Raw genomic sequence first — 12,505 nt, 5'->3', positions numbered from 1 at the left:
GGTCACAGACACAACTTGGATCTGGCATTGCTGTGGCTGTGGCGTAGGCTGGCAGCTGCAGCTCTGATTCGACCCTTAGCCTGAGAACTTCCATATTGCAAGTGCAGCCCTAAAAAATAAACAAAGTTCCAGTTTTAATTGGCAGGCATCCACCTCCCTGGGGCACCTCTGGGACTGGAGTTCCATCTCTAGCAGGTGGGAGTCATGCCTTAATCTCAACCACTGGCCTAACGCAAAGGTTCGAGCAGGGCTGAGCACCAGAGGAGAAGGGTGAGCGGGGGCAGCTAAAGACTGTAAACCAAGGAGCCGCAGGTGAGCGCCCTCAGAGCAGACATCCTGGGCCCTGGGCCCCCTGCCATAGTTTCCTTTCAATTACTTTCTTTTCCTGGGGAGTGGGGTGTCTGCCTGCTTCCCTTGCTATTGTGCTTACCATCAAATACCCCAATTCTTTCCACTCTGTGCTTGCCTGGGAATAGGGAATAACCACACATCCACTGTGAGAGTTTAGCGGGAGAAAGACTGTTGTTAAAGGACCACAGTACCACCCTGTATTCCCCCCAACAACACCCCCAGTCACCACACCTGCAGCTCTTTTTTCATTTCAATTGACCAAGAATAAACAGAGTCCACTGTGTGTGATCCATGATAAGTCTTTGGGTATACTATTGTATACGCTTCAGAAACAAAAAGAATATGTATACATTTCAAACAAGAAACTCAACATCCAGAACGTGGGGTCAACAGGCATTTTCATCTGAGAACAGGAAGCCTATGTGTCCTGTGAGTAGGGAGAGGACACATGGGAAGAACGAGTTAGGAGTAACCCATGCTGTTCACACTTATTTTCTACCTCCCTTTAATGCTAAATGCATCAGTCAGGTTAAGTTAGGTTCCTTATTGGAGTAACAGGCAACCCCCAAATATCAGTGCCTGTGACAAGGTTCATTCCCTGTTTATTCTAAGGGTCAACTGCAAGTCCATCCACTCTGAACATTGTGCGTCACTGTACCAGAGGGAAACAAGAGGTGCTGGAAGGTCTCATAGCATCACTGAAATGCTCAGCCTCGATGCACTTACAAATGATGGGCCAGAGCTAAACACATGAACCCTCCCACTCACCAAGGATCCACACATGACCTCTGCTTCCATCATGTGCTGGGAAGAGGAGGGGGAGGAAGATATATTTAATGGGCAGCACTGATGAGAACCAGGGCTACCGATTTGGCCCTGGACCAGTGCCTGACAAGGAAGTGAGTGTAGGGAGCTGTAGACGTGGGTGGTGGTCTCAAGTGTCAGTAAAAGCTGCATCTGGAAGAGGAAGGAGAGGTGGCGGGAAGGGAACCGGAGGTCTCGTGGCAAGGGCAGGCAGATCATGGCGGCCATGAGAAAGGAAGCAAAGGACACCCACAGACTCAAGTGGTTCTGCCTTCTGTGATAGGCAGATGGATGCTCATCTCTGGGATCTGTGAGTTTGTTATCTTATATGACAAAAAGGACATTGCAAATGGGATTTCGTTAAGGATCTTGAGATGGGAGATTATCTGGCATTATCCAGGTGGATCCAATCTAATCGCATGGGTCCTTATAAATGGGAGACAGGACAGCCAGAGATGGGAAAGATGTGATGATGGGTCCTCATAAACCAGAGACAAGATAGAGAGGGAGAAGATGTGATGATGGGTCCTTATAAACCAGAGGTGGATAGAAAGGGAAAAGACGTGAGAATGGAAGCAGACATTGAAGTGATGTAGCCACCAGCCAAGGAATTCTGGCTACTACAAAGTGCAAATGATAAGGACACGCCTTCTCTCCTACACCCTCCAGAAGCAGTGCAGCTCTACCAACACTGTGATTTTTTTACGCCGTAGGACCCATTTTGGATTTCCAATCCCTACAACTGTTAAGGTAATAAATTTGTATTGTTTTAAGCCACAACACAGTCTGGCTTAAAACAATACACATTTTGGGTTGATTTAAATTTGTGGTATTTTGTTATAGCAGCAATTGGCCTTGCAACAGGAATGTACATGTTTTTAAGAACTATTGGCTTGAGATTTCCTTTCCGATCCCTTTCTTAATTTCTGGGCACTGACACACTCAAAGGTGGAGAGCTAAGGAGGCATGAGCCTGAGCCCCGAGCTTTCCAGGCCAGCCTTGCCTTCCAATATTCTGCCATCAGAACTTGATCCTGAAGTGTCATTCAGGAAACACAGTATAGGACTTGGGGTTCACTGACATAGATAACCCTCCAAATAGCAGACATCTGGCTCTTTAAACAGGCCCTCAACTCAACAACAAATATCACGTTAAATAACCCATGAAGTTCAGAGTATCTAAGTCCATTCCATCACCCAAATGCAGATGTCCTCCCGTTTTTCTGCTCCTCATTATTTGGACTGTGGTTTCACAGGCTGGGACACTCAGCAGCCAGAGCTGCTGATGTGTTGGTAAGACACACAGTCCTGAGATATTGGCTGGTCCATCATCAATGCTAATAAGTCAGAGGCGGGGGAGGGGGTTATTCCCATGTGCAGGGCTCAATTTCTTGGCAGAAAAAGACACAAGGATGGCCCCTTCAGAACCTCTGGCTTCAACTTTTCCATCAATGCATCTGACTGATCCAAGATGGATACATAAGCCCTATCAGAATGTCATCTTCTGCTTGGCTGGGTTAATAGCATCAGCTCAAGGTACAGGTTACAAAACTCTATCACTTATACAAGTCTGCATTTTACAGGATATATTACACACAATGGTACCAATCAAGATTTCATCTTTTACATGCCTGGCTGTTCAAGTTGCTTTATCTAAACCTTGAGACTGAAGATGCTCTTGCTGTTGTTTATTTCTTTTTCTTTTTTTGGCTTTTTAGGGTTGCATCTACAGCATATGAAGTTCTCAGGCTAGGGGTCTAATCGGAGCTGGAGCTGCAGGCCTACGCCACAGCCACAGCAACGCCGGATCTATAACCTGCTGAGTGAGGCCAGGGATCAAACCTGCGTCCTCATGGATTCTAGTCAAGCTCATTAATGCTGAGCCATGATGGGAACTCACTATTTGCATTATTTCCATTGAAAGAAAGGAAAACTGAGAAAAAGCTTAAAGAATATTTAAAACATGAGTGCTTTTTCCTCTTACTACTATACCTTTAGTGGCGCTTTATCTTCCTTGGGAAGAAAATAAAAGTCTTAGACCACAGGAGAACGACTGAGAAATTATATGAGAGAACTTCTATGAAAGCTCATGATCTGTACACTGAGGAATTTCTGACTTCCCGCCTTCCATGGATGGTTTTTAGAGAATCATTCAAGACTGTGGTTCCGAAAATTCCTCACAAGAATTATATCATTTACAGGAGTAAATGTCCCAGTCATCTCCTATCCTCCCGCCTCCCGCTGACCACAAAAGAAAGAGAATCCAAACAAGTGTGAGTCAGGGAAGTGATAAGTAGTCAATCATCAATTGCGTTTTTTTTTCAATTTACATTGTCACTTTTCGTTCCTTATCACAAACATGCAATTGTTAATTCAACAAACATTTACTGAGCACGGACTATGTCCTTCACCATGGGGATAATGATAGACAAGAGCGACAGGGTCACTCTTGGAGCTTCAGAATGATAAGGAAGGTAGCTAATGATAAATATCTATAAGTGTGTCATGAGTTGATCCTAAGAAAGGGCAAATATGGGGGCCCAGAACGGTTGACCTGAACTAGTCTGGGTATCAAGGAGCTGTCGTTGAGTTTGGGCTATTTAGCCTGGGACTTAAGTAAGAATCAGTCAGGTCAAGACTACTGGATTAAGTAAAGATTTTATTCAAGAGTCCAGTAACCACCAGATGAAGGAGGAGGCTGCTACCGCAGGCAGAAAATAGAGGAGTGCTGCATGGCTTTTACAGTCCTGCCTTTTCTCACAAAGGTGTCTGGACCACCCACGGTCAGCTGCCTCCATGGTGAGGGATGAAGGAGAGAAAAGTCAACCCAATCTCAAAAAAGCACCAACTAAATTTCCTGATACTCCGAACTGGTTCCAAATGGCAACTGTGGTGACCTAGGCTGCTGGGCCCTTCATAGGCTCGTAGGATCTTGGAGTTGGAAGAAGCATAAAGTCCTTCATGTGGATCATCCTGGGGCCTTTGACTCCTTTCCTTTTTTAAGTATTTACCGAGCACTACTGTATGCCTGAGCCTATCCTGGGTACTGGAGCTACAGAGACAGAGTGGTAGCTTCTGCCTTTGTGAAACTCACCATTCATGTGAGAGGCAGGCCATGTACAAATTAGCTGATGTACAGGCATAGACGGGGAACACTCCTGGGAGACGGTGCTATTGCAGTTTGGGTGATGAGAGAAGGCCTCTCTGAAGAGGTGACACTGGAACATCTAGACGTGTCAAGGCAACTCGAGGAATGGCAGGAAGGCTAGTGGTATGAGGTCAGAGTAGGCAAGATATGTGAACGTAGGAAATGAGGCCCAAGAGAAGGCAGGGGCCAGGTCACTTGGCGTCCTAGGCCTCAGTGAGGACTTCAGACTCTTTTCTTTTTGTTTTCTTTTGTTTTTTTAGGGCTGCACCCGTGGTATATGGAGGTTCCCAGGGGTTGAACTGGAGCTGTAGCCTCTGGCCTATGCTGCAGCCACAGCAATGCCAGATCCAAGCTGTGTCTGCAACCTACACCACAGCTCACGGCAATGCTGGATCCTTAACCTGCTGAGCAAGGCCAGGGATCGAACCTGCAACCTCATGGATACTAGTCTGGTTTGTTAACTGCTGAGCCACAATGGGAACTCCAAACTTTATTTTAAATGGGGACAGTTTTGTGTAAGGGATGACTTGGGCATGATCTCATATGTTAGAAGAATCCCTCTGGTCACTCTATGGGGGACAAACTGGGGGTGGGGAGGGAGCCGAGGAACAGTGAGTCAATGCACCGCCATGGCCGTCAAAACAGGAAGTGAGGCTGCCATGGGCTAGGGTGGTATCATAATCTTTCAAACCTAGCACAGACAGATCCTGGTGGAATTTAGAGAAATGAGAGGGACCTCCTATGACTCGAGGTCTCTAATGCTTAACCCCCATAGCTGTCTTGGGTGCTGTAACTGTGTCTCAGGATCCCTTGGAGAAGCTCAAGTCAAGGAATATTCCAAGAGGGAGTTCGCCCAGCAGAAACCTGGATCTCATGCTCTGCTAATAATCTTGGAGAAGCAGAAATCTGCCACAGTTGAAGCTTGACCATATACACAAAAGCCTTGCTAAGTACGGTCTAACGCAACGCCAGCTCCGTAAGTACCTTTCCCGGGAGGTTCTCCACTGTCACACATGCCCTACCTTTGCCCACCTGCTGGTGCACAGTAACACTCAAGAAATACTGAATGCATGAATATGCGTAGATGCTTAGAGCCAATAGATGAATGTTGTCTTTTTTTTTTTTTTCCTTTAAGGACCGCATCTGTGGCATATGGAGGTTCCAAGGCTAGGGGTCAAATTGGAGCTGTAGCTTCTGGCCTATGCACAGCCACAGCAATGCCAGATCCGAGCCATATCTGCGATCTACGCCATAGCTCATGGCAATGCCAGATCCTTAACCCACTGAGTGAGGCCGGGAATCGAACCCTCGTCCTCGTGTAAACTAGTCAGATGACCTGCTGAGCCACGACGAGAACTCCTGAATGTTGTCTTCTTTATGCACATACTGAGGACGTTGAGGTTGTTAAGTTGCTGCCTTTTCCAATGCAAGAGACTTGACTGGAACCTGACTCTCAGACAGGACACCACCAACTATGAGAAACTGAATGTAGCACAGGGAAGAGGTGGCATTTCATTGGTGTTGACCAGAGAGATGCCAGCCAAGGAAGACAGAACTCAAGACTAAATGATCACTTCACCTTCCTGTAGCCTCAAAGACAGACAGGTGCCAAGCTTTGCTGAGCAGATGGGCAGTGAGAACGGGTGACTGACAGCAGACTTAGAGAGCAGTGTCTCAGTTTTCAACAGTTGCCTTAACACATTACAAATACAGGGGTTCCAAGCAACAGAGATCTATTCCTCATAGTTCTGGAAGCCAGAGTTCAACAGCAGTGTCGGTGGGCTGACGTCAAGATGTCGTCAGGGCCACACCTCCTCACACCTCCTCTGGAGGCTCCAGGGGAGAATTCCTTGATACTTCTAGCTCCTGTTGGCTGCCAGCATTCCTTTGCTTGTGGCCACATTGCTCTACCTCTGCCTCTATTGCCACATCACTTTTTCCTCTTCAGTGTGCGAAATCTCATCCTGTCTCTCTCACTCATAAGGACACATGATCTGATTTAGAGCCCATTTAAATAATGGTGGATAGAGTTCCTGTTGTGGCTCAGGGGTAACGAATCCAACTAATATCCATGAGGATGCATCTGTGGCTTTGCTCAGTGGGTTAAGTATCCAGCACTGCCATGAGCTGCGGGGCAGGCCACAGATGCGGCTCGGATCCTGCATTGCAGGTTGGAAGCTACAGCTCCAATTTGACCTCTAGTCTGGGAATTTCCATATGCTGTGGGTGTGGCCCTAAAAAGACAGCAACGACCACAAATGCTGGAAAATCTCTATGAAGATCCTTAACTTAATCGCATCTGTAAAATCCTTTCTCCTCGTAAGGTAAACACGTATAGGTTCCAGGGACTAGGATCTGTATCTCTGAATGGCCATTACTCAGTCTGCTATTTGTTGGAAGGAACTTTGGAGATTTCTGAGTGGTTCACTGCACTCCACATGGAGAAGTGAGGCTCAGAGAAAGTACTTGCATAAAGCCATACAGGAAACGGGGATATGGGGGCAGTGGGGAGACTTGGGGGTAGGCATGTGTCTCTGATCTTCAGGACCCATCTGGCTTTCATCTCTAGTTTGGGTAACTCCAGTCCCTGCTCAGGAAACTCTAACAGTAGCCCCATCACAGCTTTCCAAGATGAATGAGCACACACCATAAGGCCCAACAGGAAATTTCAGGGCAAGCCGGAGTGGGGCAGAGGATGTGTCTTCAGCTCCTACCCTACTGGAAAGTCTTGGTGCCACTGCAAGCGGTTGGGAAATGCCATTTTTCCCAAAGAGTCTAAACTACAGGGCCTCTTTTCTTCTGGAAATAGAGGTCACTGTACATTTCCCCCAAAAAATGTCCACTTGTATACTGGGTTAGCTCCCAATCTGCTCCCAAGCTAAGGCCACCTGTGACACATGGCAGGTAGATGCCCCTGGCTCTATGCCAACCCTGTCTGGGCCACAGCAAGAGTGATCAGAGTGACAGGTGCTGGGCATACCACCAGGGTACCACTGCCTGAAGCCATGTTCCTTCGATCTCACCATTACTCCAAAATAGGAATTTCTGGAACAGAGATACAAGGAGAGAAACATAATCACAAAAGCGTGGGCTCATGTGCTAAAGGGTAGAGATAAGGGCCCTGGAAAGCACATCAGAGTCTTAAATTCCTCATCTCTACTCTGGGGACGAAAATGACACTTTCATAGGGTGAATGTGAGGATCAGGTGACATCCCAGGAACACATGCCCTTTGCAAACTGGAACCACCAGGCAAACTGGGGACTGTGATTCTTTGGCTGCCAGGGGCTCCTCCTCCCCCCTTCTCCTCCTCCTCATCACAAGAATACCAGCAGACCTTTATTGAGCCGTCATTAAGTGTTAAACACCATTCTAAGAGCTTTACATGGATTACCTCATTTTCAACAACTCTCTGAAGATGCTATGATTATCTATCATCGATTAAGAGCTACTAAACATAGCGAAAGGTCATATAGTCACTAAGCTGCAGGTCTAGGAGATGAAGAGATGTAGGAGCCATGCTCTTTAATCAGCTCCCTAAATTGCCACGCAGGAATTCTGCACACAGACCACAGGTGCTCCCCAAATCTCAGGAAGGGAGCATGAGGGTCAGGAAAGGATCGCTGTTCCTGAGGACTTAAAGCAAGCAGTGCAAACGGGGGCGTGACGCTATGACGCACGAGGCCGTGATCACCATCACCCTTCGGTCCCCCTGCAGTGGAAAAGGACAGGGGCCTGAGGGGTCCTGGAAAGGCGCCGGGAACAGAGCCAGCCCTCCCTCACCACTGAATGTCCGTGTCTGTACCATGGACTCAATGTGTCTCATGACGATGAACCAGGAGGAGAAGGGGAACATCCCTGCCAGTGGGGCAAGCGCAGATTCTTCTGGAGCCCACGGGAGGGGGTACCTAGCTTTGCTGAGGTCCTTGAATAAGAAACAGATGTCAGTGGAGTTCCCTGGTAGTGTAGCAGGTGAAGGATCTGGCACTGTCACTGCTGTGGCGCAGGTTCGATCCCTGGCCCAGGAACGTCCACATGCCCTGGGCATGGAGGAGGGGGAAGGGCATTGGAGGTGGAGGAAACAGCTTAGGCAGAGGCGGATGGACCACCAAATGGTGCCTTCAGGGAACTCTGAGAAGCTGGACATCACTGGGTGTGGAGCATGAGGCTGGGAGCATGTTTACGGCGTCTCCCGTTGCCATTTCCAGATGCCCCACTTACAGGGAAGCCGGTTTTAGACTTTCTTTTCTTTCTCTGCCCAACCCAAAGCAGCACCTGAGAGATACAAGAGATGATGTTCACAGGCATAAAACACTCGCTTGGAGTTTCTGAATACCTCCTTTTTTGCCTACACTGCATCCCTGCCCATTTCTGGTAAAAGAAGCTCGCTTTTGTCTTTCTCTGGGGGTAGGGGCTGTTCCTCCTCTTTAGGTGGGGCTTTTACTAAGCAAAACAGTCCCTGTAGTCCTTTTCATTTCTGAAGTACTACATACTTTTCTCATTATGTTTACTTTCTGTTTTCTGATTCCCTCCCACCTCCTCCTGTCATGTAAGGATGTTTCCAACTGCTTAGCTAGAGCTGTGCTCACTGGAGGCACTGAATATATATTCCTTTTTTCAAAAAAATGATTTTCATTTTTTCCATTATAGTTGATCTACAGTGTTCTGTCAATTTTCTACAGGACAGCAAAGTGACCAGTCACATACACACACACTCACACATATATATATATATGCATTCTTTTTTTCACATTATCCTCCATTATGCTCCATCACAAGTGACTAGATATAATTCCCAGTGCTAGACAGCGGGCTTTCATTGCTTATCCACTCCAAAGGCAAAAGTTTGCATCAATTAACCCCAGACTCCCAGTCCATCCCACTCCCTCCCCCTCCCCCTCTACCTTGGGGACCACAAGTCTGTTCCCAAGTCCATGAGTTTCTTTTCTGTGGACAGGTTCATTTGTGCCATATGTTAGATTCCAGATATAAGTGATATCATATGGCATTTGACATCACTAATTATTAGAGAAATGAATAAATATTCTTAAACTAATGCTGGGCGTGTGACCCAGACAGGGCAAATAAAATGTACCAGAATTACTATGGTTTCTAAGAGCTGAGTTCTTTTTCTTAGATCTCATCCCAAGGAACCCTACAAGCCTAAACATGTTGTCACTGGCTGTCTTTGCCACTAATATGGAGAGAATTTGCTAGAGAATTCAGCCAATGGAGAGAGCAGAGCTGAGAAAGAGAATGGAGGAGGGGGCTTGTGAGAGGAGGGAGATAAGATAGCATTATTTGATTTCCTGAATACAGCCTTGCCTGAATTCAGGTACCCGGGGGTTTTTCATTTATATAAGTCAATGCTGGGGGGTGGGGGCAAGTTGAGCTCCTTTGTACCGCGTGCACCCAGGAGAATCTTGACTTACAGATCCAAGCTTATCTGTAATTTTCTGTGGAGCTGCTGTCCTGTCCTGCTTATCGCCATTCAAGAAAGCCCATCAGGGTGTAGGTACGAATAATGAGAACCCACAGCAACTTATTTTCAGAAAGTTAACCATTGGCAAATGTTGGTACTTTCACTACTATTCCTTATAAATTATATGAACTACACCTTAAACCCCACAGCATACTTCTGTCTGTTTGATGCACCTGGGCAACCTCCTTATCCAACAGAGGTGACAAACTCAGAAGCTGTCAGGATAACATCACTGGGTGAAGCTGCCTGCTCTAAGGGACAGCTGGGATTAGGTGGCTGACAGTGGACAGACTGGTTTGGCTTTTTTCCTAAAATGTGCAATTCCAACCCATTTTTGCTATGCTACAATACAGGCTAGGTGTTGCTACTTCTCCAATTTTGAAGCTAAGAACAGAAAGTTCAAAAGTTTCATGAAAACTCCTGATTGAAAATTTGTCCCCTTTTTTCCACACTAGGAAAGCCAAACGAAGCACGTCTATGGGTCACATCTGACTCACAAGTTGCCACTTTCAACATCTGACTTTTAATCTTTCCTCCTCCTCCACCTCCCTCTCAATTACAATGGAAAGGGATTCAGGCAATCTTGCCTGCAGGGTTTCAACTGGCTTCTGGAATGAACTCCAAGTTCTGAGATTCCATTCTAGGCGGCTTGTCCTAGATGAACAGCTAATGAAACAACAGGCAGTTAGCAACTAGTCCAAACTGGCTGGCTGTTTTTTGGTGTTTTTTTTTGTTTTTTTTCCTACAATTTAACGTGCAGTGCAAACCCATCTTTTGAAGTAACCCTCCGCCCAGCCTAATTTCCTAAAGGTGACTGAGAATCACCAGGACCAGAGCGAGCAGGACCCTGAGGTCAGCCAACCCACTGCCTCATTGCTTGGCCAGAAGGTGCACTAAACCTTTCAGGACTAGTAAGACTCCTCTCACTTCTACCTGAGAGCACAGTCCACTGCCAGGCCTGGTCACTCACTTGGCTACATTCAGATTGATTAGCAGTAAATTAAAGGCCCCTCCTCTGTGCTGAGGAGGAGAAGGGTTAATGGACATTTGCAAGTGGTCCCTGTAAGTAATTGACCACACTGATAGGAACTCTATATGGATTTTTTTTTTTTTTTAAACCAGTCTTGGGTAAAAAGACTATTTTAGACAATCTAGTGTTTTGGTTTCAATATAGCTAGGTGCCGAGATGCTAACAGGAGGAAACTGAAATAGTGCTAATTTCCATCTGAAATATAAAGTCAGAGAGAAATTACATTATAGTCCTTTTCAAACAGAGGGAAAATGGGGCCCTGCTCTATTTTCCAGTTCCCCCCGCCCCCAAGAAGGCAGACAAAGCTTCCAGACAGAAAATTAAGGGTTAAATCCTTGTATGTTGTTGGCAGTACACAGAGTTACCAAATCCCCTCCAAAAATTAATTTAAGAAAACCTTAAAACGGTTTGTTTGGGGATTCTGTTTTAGTCCCTGAGAAGACTCAGTAATTACTTCCCTTGTACCTCAGAGCAGATTTTTCAAGCGAAGAAGTGTAGTATCAACATAATGGAGACTATAGCCAAAGATTTATGATCTCATAAACCACTTCAAGGGCTTTTCTGTTTTTGATAGGTAGAACAGAGCTCTTGGTGTGTTTGCTTTTATTTGTCAGTGTTTGTATGCATGGTTTTGGAGATTCTTTGTTAACCCAATGTCAGTAGGTGAGTAACCCACCATGCATTAGGCATCTTCCAAAATTAATTACCAAGAAGCACGTGACTATCACCAGCCTCCTCCTCCCCCTTGGTATTCCACTCATGACCTTAACAGCCCAACGCGTATAATGTTCACCTGCTCAAGAGGCAGGCTCTGGGCTTGCTGGACTCCACACACAAATTAATCTGACCAGTGACCCATCAGCAAAAGAATGTTTAAAAAAGTTTCAAAGCTACTTCAACTTTCTCTTCCTGATTCTTAGAGATGCATTTTTTTTTTTTTTCTTAAACTTTTCGATGTTGGACTTGATTCATAGCAGGGATTTCTTTGGGAGAAGAACAAGTGAGTATTATCCCAGCTCCAGAAATATGCTGCAGGAGAGATGGAAACAGTCCTGTCTTTGGGGCGCTGAAAAGTAGCCTGCAGATGTAAGACCAGCAGGTATTAAACAGCCTAAAAGTAATTACGTGATAAAACCTATAGCAGTGACCATGAGGCTCATGAGATCTACTGGGAAAGCTTTGGAGAAAAAGAAAGAGGTCTCGGGTTTGGAGTTGAGAGTCAGGGCTGGCTGGATCAGTTTGCTCCATGGCTACTGCTGTGATGATTCATCTCTCCAGCTTCTTCACTTACAAACTGGGGATGAAATGCCACCCTCTCCCCATGTTGTGCTGATTAAGTACTCAATGAAGTCAGTGGAATAGAAAGTATTATTGCCATCTTTAGGAAACAGACCTAAAGGAAGGTAAGGGGACCACCCAAGACCCTATAAGGAGTGGGGTAGTTCAGGTAGGGGTTAAAATGGTGAAAAAATTGACTTAGTACATCCCACACTGATATGCACGTTGAGAGGAGCTTATCTGCTTGACTCTGTTTGGGCCCTATTGACATTTGGGAATGGGTAACTCCTTGTTCTGGGGAGCTGTCCCAGGCATTGTAGGATGTGTCGCAGCACCCCCAGCCTCTACCTACTTAGGATTGTGCCAGTCAAAAACGTCCTTAGATTTCTGCCAACTGTCTGCTGAAGGGCAAAA

General features: G+C 46.2%; 1 protein-coding gene across 6 annotated transcripts in view; it reads right to left on the bottom strand.

Moving 5' to 3' along the window:
• The window catches only part of SAMD12 (sterile alpha motif domain containing 12), a 427,734-nt gene that overhangs the window by 190,458 nt on the left and 224,771 nt on the right, over window positions 1-12,505 (bottom strand). The window lies entirely within an intron of this gene.

Source organism: Sus scrofa, chromosome 4 (genome assembly GCF_054392235.1).
Source record: "Sus scrofa isolate SSC_HxYL_T2T_F1_AM1 chromosome 4, Sscrofa_HxYL_maternal_Yorkshire_Landrace_v2.0, whole genome shotgun sequence".
NCBI lineage: Eukaryota > Metazoa > Chordata > Mammalia > Artiodactyla > Suidae > Sus > Sus scrofa.
The sequence above is the reverse complement of the archived record's forward strand: the minus strand, read 5'-3'. Positions and strand labels throughout refer to the sequence as shown.